The sequence below is a fragment of the Crocuta crocuta genome, unplaced genomic scaffold, assembly GCF_008692635.1.
Source record: "Crocuta crocuta isolate KB4526 unplaced genomic scaffold, BGI_CrCroc_1.0 scaffold31, whole genome shotgun sequence".
NCBI classification, from domain to species: domain Eukaryota; kingdom Metazoa; phylum Chordata; class Mammalia; order Carnivora; family Hyaenidae; genus Crocuta; species Crocuta crocuta.
In genome coordinates, this window is record NW_027528362.1 from 4473695 (window position 1) to 4483542 (window position 9848).

Genomic DNA, 9848 nt, shown 5'->3' on the forward strand with positions numbered 1-9848 from the left:
CGTGGTGGGAGCCCCCTCGGCCGCCGCAGGTGGGAACGTGAGATGGGAAGCGCGCGCTGGGCGGAGCCAGTCAGAGCCGGAGTCCCGCTCCCTCCAGGACCGGCGCCCCAGCGTCTCCTCTCGAGTAAGTGTGGTTTTAAAGTAGCACGTGTGCATACCGTGACCGTGAACTAGCTGTTCGGGAAGCAGGAAGTGCCGACCCGCCCCCACTCCCCGGAGTTGCTCCCCGCGCGCGGCTGACGTGCACGGCTGCCTGATTCCTCCGGTGTCTTACCTTCCTACCCGCGAAGGGGGTGAGCGCAGCGGTTTAAAGCACAGGCTTTAGAACCCAACTGCCTGGGTTGTGACTTCAGGCAAACCGCTCAACCTCTCGGCCTCGACGGTAAAAGGAGGTGAAACAGCCGCCTGGCCACCCGGTGAGGTGGTACCCGCGTGCCCGGTGGCTGCGGGTCGGCACTGCCGCCGCTGCCCCGAGGGGGTGCGCCAGCCTGGTCCCATCCCCGCGCGGGCTCCCCGCACAGTGTGTGCTCAGATCCACGCTCGGTTTGGCAGCAGAACTGTGTCAACACTGTTCTCAGATAAGCACACCGTGTACTATCATTCACTTCCTTTCTTGGACAACTTTGCTGTTTTCCTTGGAATTAAAAATTGCTTGCAGCCCTTTCCCCCCTTTGCTCACGTTTCTCTGACACTAATTCAGCCTCACATTTTCAGAAAGTGCTGTAAGAGCCCTTTCAGCCCTGACCACTGTTAAAGAACAAAAACTGAACTCGGTAAATGTGGGGATGGAATTGCCTGTATTACCCGAAGCGCGGCCCGGGCGCCCCATCTGGCGCGTGGCGGCGCGCTCCGCGGAGCGGTGCCAGATGGAAGCTCCTCACAGGACGGTGGGGCAGGAAAGTTATTAGCAAAAGAACAAGGCTGCTGCACGCAAGGTCACCTTCTCTTAAGGGGAAGCGGGCGTCTTCCCAGGTCTCTTCTCTGGGCAACGGAGAGGGCCCAGGTGCCACATTACCTCATGGGCAGCTGGTCAGAAAACTCCTGAATGACCACTTCAGACTACACTTCTCCGTTCGAAAGACCCTGAGGTTAGGTGGAAAGTCCTGGTCTGACGCCTTGGCCTAAGTGTAGCCATTTTGGGCCTTTTTTTTTTTTTTTTTTTTTTTTTACCACCACCCTCTGGGTTTTACTCCTTTTCCCTGGGAGCCGTCACTCCTGGAGCCTGTGCTGTCCAGTTTGCTACTCCACCTGGGACGAGCCGCCATGCTGCCGAGGGCTTCCCAGTGCAGGAGCCTGGCCCCTGGGTCCCTGGCCCCTTCTTCATCGACTTCCTCATTGTGCTGAGGCTGAAGCTTATTCTGTCCTACCCTCAACCATGTGGCTTGGTAGAGAATTCTAGAAATAATTTCTAGAATTAGGTTCTAAAGAACTTTGAAGTCATTTCTTTGTTTTCTGATTCCGCCAGTTCTTGTTGAGAAGCCCAGTGCCATCGGACCCCCTCATCCTCTGTTCAGGACTTGCGCTTTCCTCTCTGGAGACCCTCCTGGTCTTCCTTTTCTCCTTGGATCCTAAGGTAATGGGTTTCTTTCACTTGTTGTGCCAGGAATTCCCATCTGAAAACTGACCATCTTGGACTGTGGGGAATTTTCTTCTCATTCCTACCTTATTGTTCTCTTTTTGGTGTTCTAATACTCGGGTATTGCATGTCCTGGATTAATTTCCCAGTTTTCTCTCTCTCTTTTCCAGGTTTTTTTAATTTTTAAAAAATGTTTATTTTTGAGACAGAGCACAAGCGGGTGATGGGCAGAGAGAGAGGGAGTCACAGAATCCGAAGCTGGCTCCAGGCTCTGAGCTAGCTGTCAGCACAGAGCCTGACGCGGGGCTCGAGCTCATGGACTGCAAGATGATGACCTGAGCCGGAGTTCGACACTTAACTGAGCCACCCCCAGGTATTTTTCTTTATAGTCAATTTCCAAGTCTTATACGAATTTGTGTCTATTTTTGCCATCATACTTCTTTCCCAGCACAAAACCATCTCTCATCTTTGGGAAGGTATTAATTATCATGCATTTGGTTTGTTGTTTTCATCTTTGCCTGCTTTGCCTCTGTCTTGGTGTGTTTTTCTTAGATGTTTTCTTCAAATGCCAGTGATCCTTGGCTGCCGGCCTTTCATATTGAGAACTGAGGCACCGTGTAGGAAATTAAAGCTGTGTGTGTGCTAGGGAGGGAGCCTGCTGGTCAGTGGGCCTCATGTGGGGGGTCTGGGTACAGGTCTGGGGGGCGCCAGATATCTACAGGCATGCAGGTTTCCCCGGTCCCCATTTTCAGGGTGCCACCTCACCCCACCCTCAGCTGGGCCTGCGTCTCCAAAGCCAGCCTCTCTGGACGGTCATCCACCTGCCCCGGGCTTTACGCGCCCGCAGGTCCCGCGTTTCTCCGCTGCTCTGCTCTACCGGGTGGCTGGCGGCTGGCTGGCTTCTCGGCACACAGGGTCTTGGGCTTCCGGTTTCTCCAGGCTGCGGAGTCCTTTTCTGTCTACCGTCTCCTGTCTTTCTGGGTCACTGGAGTGATTTCTGGGGAGAAAGCAGGCACAGAAGAGCCTGTTCGTCCTGCGTCTCCCGCCTGGGGAGCCCTCACCGCACCAGCCATCCAGCCCCTTCCACGGGGCCCTCAGCCCCTTCGTCTTTCCAAAGGCTCCGTGGGAGCTGCGGTTGAAGCGGGGGCCTGGAAACCACCTGCTCAGAGGGCCACTGAGAAGAGTTTATGGCACCACCGAGCTGGGTGTGTTTAAGGTCGCCACGAGAAAGCCAGTAAGGTGGCAGCTGTGGGCAGAGAGGGCTGGTGACGGCTGGGGCGAGGGGCGGGCAGAGAGAGGTCTGCTTGTAGAGGGCCTGATCCTGTCTGCGGGGGCGAGAGCAGAAAGGGAGGCTGGGAAGCAACCACAGAAGGCAAGGCCCGCACGGCCCACAGGGAACTGCAGGCTGTGCACCCAGAGGCCTCCTGTAGAGCCCGGGGGTGCACGCTATGGGGCGCAGGGCCGGTCGCCCCCAGGTACGCCTCTTTGGCATGAGGATTATTTTAGGCTGATTATTTTTAAGACACACAGGAGCAGCTCTGCTAGAAGTGCACTTTTTATAAGAGTCCTGTGCGCCTGAGGGCCGTCTCCATAGGTTACCTTCCCGGCTCCACCAGCAAGCAGCAGATGACGCTGCAGCTCTAGAAACTCTCTCGATGCCAAAGGCAAAGCCCAAGAGCTGCACCACCCTGCCCTTGTTCGCTGTGCTTTGCCTGACGCCCTCCCACAACCGGCTTCCTGGCCCCAACATCCTCTTTTAACTTTAGCGGGAGACAGTATTTAAGGGGAGAGGGTGGGCCATGTGCGGAGGTACTCAGTCCTCCTGGGTCCCCCCTGGATGCAGGAGGTGCATGTATTATAAACTTGGGTGTTTCTGTCCTGTTAAGCTTTTCTTACAAGGAGTGTCTCGGCCTAGAACCTAGAAGGGTAGAGGGCGTATTATTTTCCCTCCCCACGTGAGGAAGGAGACCTATTCTCCTCGCCTTGCTGTGAAGGTCAAGGGAAACAGACTGATAAATGGGCAGCATCAAAAAAAAAAAAAACCAAAAACCAAAAAAACGTGGAGCAGGGATAATAGGAAAGAGTGCCCAGGGTGTGGTGAGGGGACCTGCCTTAGAAGGGACAGATGGGTGGCCCCAGGGACGTTCATGCTGGGTTGCCTGGCCTTTCTTTAAAATAGGTGATGTCGTCTGTCCAGGGAAAGCCTGGGCTTTGGAATAAGAGCCGTAAGATGCCAGCGCAGGCTCTCCACAAAGAAGGTGCCGTGCTTGGCGTTACTCAAGGGGTTCCGCTGAAGGAAGGAAAGGAGTACCTCAGTGGGGAGTGTACAGGCTGGCCTGGGGAGAGGGGAGGGAGGGCACACACTGGTCAGGGAGCTGCAGAGGATGGCACTTCCGCAGGGGCCATTACTTCCCAGCGATGACCGGCCCTGGGCCGCCTGCCATCTCAGCTTACTGAATCCGCGGCACCCCGTTAAAGATGGGGGGGATGGGCGGTGGTACCTTATTTGATGGATGAGCAAATTAAAGTGGCTGAGATCAGGCCGCCGGCACAGAGCCTGGAGGTGCAGCACCCGGAGCTGGGCCTAGGTCTGCTGGGGTCTGAATGCCTCCAGGGCTCTGCAATTCCAGACCCCAAGGGGAAGTGACCGTGACCCTGTCACACAGCCCAGAACTCAGGCTCTGCAGTGACGGTGATGGTTTACTAAGGACACGCCTCACTATTTTTCTCCCCCACTTATTTTGACTGAATTTTATTTGCTAAATCAGTTCCTTCTCTGTAGTTCTATTTTCAAATTTTTAAAAATTGTGGTAAAATAGACAAAACATTTACCATCCTAATCATTTTTCTTTTTTTTTTTTTTGAGAGAGAGATAGAGACAGTGTGATTAGGGGAGGGTCAGAGAGAGAGGGAGACACAGAATCCGAAACAGGCTCCAAGCTCTGAGCTAGCTGTCAGCACAGAGCCGGAGGTGGGGCTCAAACTCACAAACCGTGAGATCATGATCTGAGCCGAAGTCGGACACTAAACCAACTGAGCCACCCAGGCGCCCCCATCCTAATCATTTTTAAGTGTACAGTTCATTACTGTTAGGTACACTCACACTGTTGTGCATCCACCACCACCACCCATCTTAAAAAACTGGAACTTTATACCCATCACAGAGTAACCCCCCATTCCCTGGCAACCCCATGCTGCTTTCTTTTTCTATGCATCTGGTCTACTCTAGCTGCCTCACAGAAGTGACATTGTATAGTGTTTGTCTTCTTGTGGCTAATTTCACTGAGCATAATGTCCTCAAGGTTCATCTGTGATGCAGCATATGTCAGAATAACACTCCATCGTATGTGTTCACCATATTTTGTTCATCCGTCCACCAAAAGACATTTGGGTTGCTTCCACTTCTTGGCTGTAGTGAATAATGCGACCATGAACATGGGATTGGTAGATCATATGGTTATTCTAGGTTTCATTTTCTGAAGAACCACCATATTGTTTTCCATTAGCAGCTGTACCGTTTTTGCATTCCTACCTACAGAGCACAAGGGCTCCAATTTCTCCATGTCTCTGCCAGTGCTTGTTACTTTCTATTCTTTTGCTTTTTTTGATAGTGGCTATCCTAAGTGGTATGAGGTGGCACCTTACTGTGGGTTTGATTTGCATTTTCATAATTAGTGATGTTTCAGCATCTTTCATGTGTTTATTGGTCATTCATGTATCTTTTTTTTTTTTTTGAGGAATGTCTATTCAAGTGCTTTGCCCACTTTTTATCAGATTGTTTTTCACTACTGAGTTTCAGTTCTCTATATCTTCTGGATATTAATCTTTTGTCAGATACATGATTTACAGGTATGTTCACCCATTCCATAGTGTGCCTTTTCATTCTGTTGGTTGTGTCCTTTGAAGCACAGTTTTGAGTTCTGGTGTTGTCCAATGTATATTTTGCTTTTGTTTCCCAAGTGTGGTGTCTTAGCCAAGAAATCACTGCCAAATTGAATGTCAAACTTTTGCTCTGTGTTTTCTCCTAAGGGTTTTATAGCCTTAGCTCTTCTGTTAGGTCACTGATCACTTTGAGTTAATTTTTGTATGTGATGTAAAATAAGGGTCCAACTTTATTCTTTGGCATATGGATACCCAGTTTTCCAACTGTTGTAAAGACTGACCTTTCCCCACTGGTCTTGGCACCCTTGTCAAAAATCACTTAACAGCATCTGCAAGGATTGATTTCTGGACTCTGCCATCTTCCATTGGTCTCTACATATGCCTTCATGTCCGTACCGCATTGTTTTGATTACCGTAGCTCTGCACGAAGTTTTTTGAAATCGGGAAGTATGAGACTTCCAACTTTGTTATTTTTCAAGATTACACTGCTTATTTGGGGTAGCCTGATATTCCTTATGAATTTCAGGATGGATTTTTTTATTTCTGCAAAAATGTACCTTTGGGAATTTTTATAACAGTTGCATTGAATCTGTAGATTAGGTAGATTTGGGTATGTTAGTATGAGCATCCTAACAATATTTAATCTTCCAATCCATGAGCATGAGCTGTCTTTCCATTTATTTGTCTTTAATTTCTTTCAGCAATGTACTGTAGTTTCCAGTGTACAAGTCTGTTACCTTCTTCGTGTATTCTTAAGAGTGAGAGAGTGCATAAAAGTGGGGAGAGAGGGAATCCGAAGCAGGCTCCACACTCAGCCCAACCCAAGGCTGGATCCCACAACCCTGGGCTCATAATTTGAGCTGAAACCAAGAGTCAGATGCTCAACCGCTTCAATTTTTGGAAAGATTTGGTAAAATTAACTGGTTCTGGTCTCTGTTGAGGGGTTTTTGAACACTGATTCAATCTCTTTTCTGGTTATTAGTTCTGATTTTCTCTTTCATCACGATTCATCCTGGTAGGGTGTGTTTCTAGGAATCATCCATTTCATCTAGGTTTCTAACTACTGGCACACAGTTGTTCTCTTATAATCCTTCTGATCTCTAGTAAATGGGTTGTATTTTCCCTCTTTCTTTCATTTCGGACTTTAGTTTTTTATATCTTTTCTCTTTCTTCCTAGTAAATCTAGCTACAAGTTTGTCAATTTTGTTGATTTTCTCTGTTGTTCTATTTTCTGCTTTATCTCTGCTCTAATCTTTATTTTTTCCTTCCTTTGCTAGCTTTGGGTTTAGTTTTCCTTTCTGTTGTTTGCCTGACAGGTTCGTCCAATCTCCGAGGGTTGCTATGAGGCTCGCAGCCAATGGGACTCACAAAAAGTCTACTACGTGCATCAGATCCTCTCCGAACCCCAGCCAGGGCTAACTAGGAATACGCCTGTGCTTCATTCAGGTGGGGAGCTGGTGGCAGTGCAGAAGGGGATGCCCCCTCCTGCAGGCTCCTACATTACTATGTTTCAGCCTGGATAAAATGCAAGAGTTTAGTTTATGCACAGCTGTTAAGTGAGCCATCTGGGCTTTTCCAGAGGAAACTGAAGAGTGACCTCTAGAAGTGGCTCTATCTCTGCTTTGATGTGAAGTATGTCCCCTCAGGTAGGCCTCGTCTAGGACACTGACAGCCTGGCAAGAACACAGGGCGCTATGAGTGTAAGCAAACACACTGTGGCACAGCGATAGGCCTGAATTGAATCCCTACCTCCACCACGTAGCAGCCGTGGGTCTTTGGGAAAAGCCATTTTACACCTGGGTTCATCCCATCTCTACTGAAGGCTGATCATGTGCCTGGTCTCAGAACCCAATGAATGTTCTGAGGTTCTCTACCCCGTTCATCAAGATCATATAAAAATATCTACTGGCTTATAGTCTTCTCAATGAAGCCTCCTAAAAATATAAAAATGAATATTCTACATAATAAATGGGAGAGGGAATCAGGCCATACCAATTACTGGTTGGGCCTTAATGAGTTTTCAGAGCCAAGAATCCCTGGGAAGGTGCTGTTACACAGAAATGATCATGGTTAGGCCACAGGTTGTTACCTTGGACTCTTCAAAAACCAGTCCAGTCGCTTCTGCAGAAGATAGCTTCTTCCCATAGGAAACTTGGCAATAAAAATTAAACTTATTTTCTAGGAAAAAACGTAGCCTGCTAGAATGACCAAATTATAATAGTCTACATTTCATCTGTTGTATCCTTTCCTACTTATATAAGGAAGGAAAAAAAAAAGAATTAACATTTTGCATTTCTGGCTCCTTTCAAAGAAAAACATCATTACCTTTCTGATTGTGTTTTGAACAAACACAGATCCTTCCGGAAGAAACTCATCCCTGTGGGGATTGATAAAGGATCAGAGCTAAGCACTGAAACAAGCAATTAATTCCCATTAGAGGATTAAGGCACTCATGTTCACTTTGAATCAGAAAAACAAATTGTGAATAAAATCATGTACAACCAAGAGGTTACTTGTCAAAGTTAATAAATTAGAGAACTGAAGGCAAACTGGAAAGCACAGGAGAGGCTGAGCACCACGTGAGGCAGAGACGCGCACACCAGTGGGGTTTCAGATTCGTGGGTAAGACCAGCCACTCTCTCTCAACGCCACGGAGCCACGGCAGGCGCTGGAGGGTTAGTTTCTGTCCTACGATGCTGTCCTTCCACTAACAGATGGTGTCTAAAAGAGAACATCTAAAAGTGATTTCGACCCTGTTATGTCACCGTCCCCGTGCAGGAAGTTCCCTACAATATCAATGAAAGAGACGCATGCACAAGATGCTAACGTTCAGTCTGGCAGGAGTCGATTCTAAATGACCTGACGCACCTCACCTGCCGCCAGCGTTACCGGTGTGCACAGGACCGCGTGCGAGGCCGCTTGGGAATCCGAGAGCCCAAAACTGAACCCCTGTCCCAACTGGTTGGGAATGATGGGGACAGGCACAGTCCCAGAAACGTTTACTCCAGCAATTCTGCTTACTTTAGCACTGTCAGTGTTTAGGAACACAGAGCCCCCCGTGGAAGCAGCCCGCTGGCCTGGCCCCGCTGGCAACGCCTGCCCCTTACTCAGCATTTTCGCTCTTCAAACACAGCCCGTCTATGGTTTCATATTTCATTGCTGAGGCAGAAATTGAAAGTGATTACGAGTCATTCCCATAATTGTTGGATTTTTCCTGCTTAATTTTTTTCTCAGCCACCTGGTGGTAAGAGTGTAAAAGGCAGGGTGTAAGTAGGAGTTACTGTGCTAGTTTACAAACGGCAACTCTCGCGAAGGCTGAGACCACGTTTAGAAACACGTACCAGGGGAAGCAAAGGGCTAACAGTGAACTCTCCTTAAACTTACCAGCAAAGGGACTTCAATGGACACCAGCTTCTAACATGAAAAGAACCTTTAAGTAAAGGCACCTCCATAAAATATTCATCCCGCATGGATTAAAATTCAATGAAATGGAGGAAATGTTAGTAAATCTGTATGTTTTCTTAGATAATTCATCAAGCCACTCACACTGTTCACTGCCTGGTGTCAAATAAGAGCATTCGAGAAGGTGAGGGAAATGGCGGGATTTGGGTGGCACGAAGCTCAGCGCCTAGGAGCCGGCCCTGCCTCTGGGCACCGCGCCGTTTCCAGAAACCCCTGCCCCAGCGAAGGGCAGGCATCCGCCCAGCCTGCCTTCTCCCACCTCCTCCCACCTAGGAAGCCGCGGTCAGCATCGGCTCTCGTAGACCCCGGCCACCCTGTCACGACCGAGGACCCACTTCAGCAGAGGCAGCTGCCGCCCCAGTCCTTCCGCAGCCACCAGCCGCTTGAGCAGATGTCACCAAGTGTGGCCGAATCTCGGCAAGAAGAGTGCTGCGCTGGGGCGCCTGCTGGAGGAGGACACTTGTTCTGCAGAAAACTCTGGCATCTCAGTCAAGTGGCTGCTTCTCCCCCGAACTGTAACATTATTTTCCCTTGAGAAAACCCCCGAGTGTCTGATATAGTTACACATTAATTCTTCAGAAGTTTCTCAGAACTGTAGGAAACAGGTGAAAAAACAAAATGCCTTGAACTTTAAGCTGGAGCTCGGCCTGGAGCACGAAGCGCTGGAAGGTCACGTCACTCTCCCCTCCGAGCGGCTGGTGGGCGACGCGCCAGGGAGGGCTCCGGCCGCATCCTGTGGCCGCTTTGATGCTGCCACTCTCCTGCTTGCTGGTTTCTTTCCAGCAACGACAAGGGCTTCCTGCCCGGCCGACCCCTCGCCAACCCCACCGAATACCCCGGAAACGTTGATGGCAAAACAGCTTTCTTACATTAACGGAGCTGCTCCGGTGAAACGGCGGTGCCTTTGAAATCAAGAAGCGAGGGTCTC

General features: G+C 49.5%; 1 long non-coding RNA gene across 2 annotated transcripts in view; it reads left to right on the plus strand.

The window, feature by feature from the left end:
* Positions 1-1259: 1259 nt before the first annotated feature.
* The window catches only part of LOC144223201 (uncharacterized), a 21384-nt gene continuing 12795 nt past the window's right edge, over positions 1260-9848 (plus strand). The window contains exons 1-4 of one of the 2 annotated variants that reach the window (XR_013332623.1): positions 1260-1573; positions 1786-1949; positions 6160-6368; positions 6775-6904. This is a non-coding gene — a long non-coding RNA (uncharacterized LOC144223201). Of the gene's footprint in view, positions 1574-1785; positions 1950-6159; positions 6369-6774; positions 7955-9848 lie in introns of those variants that run through there. The other variant, XR_013332624.1, reaches the window with a different exon arrangement.